The sequence below is a fragment of the Geospiza fortis genome, unplaced genomic scaffold (genome assembly GCF_000277835.1).
Source record: "Geospiza fortis unplaced genomic scaffold, GeoFor_1.0 scaffold166, whole genome shotgun sequence".
Lineage (NCBI taxonomy): Eukaryota > Metazoa > Chordata > Aves > Passeriformes > Thraupidae > Geospiza > Geospiza fortis.
Window position 1 is genome coordinate 4887735 of NW_005054310.1, and position 1783 is coordinate 4889517.

A 1783-nucleotide genomic window follows, 5' to 3' on the forward strand; every position below is an offset into this window, starting at 1 on the left:
TAGGGAAATAATAAGGATAATACTTAACAAGTGTACATGATGATGCACAGCAAGATTCAACAGCAGCTGACATTGCATTTTACATATGCATCAGTTAGACGCATATGTGGTCACGGAGGCTCAGAACAGAAAAGCAAACAACTTGATAAACAATGAGCAGCCAGTTAAAAGACACAGGTAGCAACCACAAACCTGGTTACGGTAGAGAAACAAAAGCTCAGTAGGAACTGCAAGCACGTGCTTCCACTCCTCAACACACCCCTCTCCAGACAGTCAAAAAACCAAAAGCTCTGGAGCCACACTATCTACAGACATTTCCTATCAGCATTTTGGAGCAATTTAAAAGTGTGTTTTATGATACTTGTGACCCAAGTCTGTATTCCAACCCAGTTTTTGCTCATAATTTTAGGTTTTCCACTACAGATTTAAAGAACAAAAAACCCAAACAACAAACATAAGCATCACCACATAACAATCTACTTGGACCTACTCTTAAAACATGGGATATGAGAATTCAGTTACACGTGACTATTTTGATGCACTTTAACTGATTGTTTGCTCAGTGCTACACTGCTGCTGCACCTCTGACACCTACAAGCTATGAGACATCTCTGTGGCATACCAAGCATCAATTGTGGCATGACAGCTACAACTAGCTTCCTATAAATACCTTGCCTAGTAAACCCACCAGCAGTTTAACCCAAAAGCTGTATGGACACAGAATAACAAAGTCTAAAACATATTCTTTTTACCTCTTCACAGCAAAAATGAAGTTATGTTATCTGTTTATTAAACACTTCCTGTACTGCTTCTAGTGCATCTATAATGTTGCTTTCATTTTAGGGGAAAGTTTCACTATTCATTACTTCTGAGATACACAATTCAAGAAGCTTCCCATAAATGCATGGGAATGGCACATAACTACCTTAAAACTCTTTTCTTTACCTACTATTACTTCTGTACTTCAGGAAATTCAAAATTAGTTCAAAACCCACTACTGGTCCACCGAGTGGCATGGTTTGTTTCTTTATTTAAAAAAAGAAATACTAAGAGTGGCATACATTGAATCCACACTTCCACCTATGCGAGGTGACATCCTGAAAGACTTAACATACCACTCACAAAACAAACTTCAAAAACATGTTTTCTGAGACCACATAGAGTACAAGCAGTTCATTTTGTACCAGGGCATACATGCCATCCATCACTAACTAGTAGGCCATGAAAAAAACCCATTACTTTCAAGCAGGCAGCCTGTCACATTTCATGTGTGGAACATCACTTTGTAGCTCTTTATAACAACAGACAGTACTCCTGAGAATCCAGCCAAAATTCAGGGAGCTGTCGTGACAAGCAGTTCAGCTTTAAGAATCTTTCCCATTATTAAATCATAAGCCCTAATCTCATAAACCATTTTGTGTAAGCTGTTCTCCTTAAACAGAAACGTTTAGATAGTGCTAATGTTAGGATTTGAGAACACGAGGAAGACTATGATTAACAGAAACGCAGCACGTATGAAACACTTAGTCATCAGTACACTAACAACGACTACAATAACAACATTACTTTTGCATCATACTTTCCAAGATTCAAATGAAGACATTCATATACGTAACTGGAAAAAAACAGAGCAGTTAGTATGCAGAGTAGAAACGAGGCCTAAACATACTGAAAGCTTGAATGAGACGTGAAAATAAAGAGAAAACTGGCTTCCAGCAAACTCGGCAGGGGACAGGCAGCACTAGCGAGCGGCGGCGGTGGCTCGGGCTGCCCCTAAAGCTGC

At 39.3% G+C, this 1783-nt stretch overlaps 1 protein-coding gene across 1 annotated transcript in view; it reads right to left on the bottom strand.

The window, feature by feature from the left end:
* Window positions 1-1783, bottom strand: part of RAB21 (RAB21, member RAS oncogene family) — a 17056-nt gene that overhangs the window by 11677 nt on the left and 3596 nt on the right. The window lies entirely within an intron of this gene.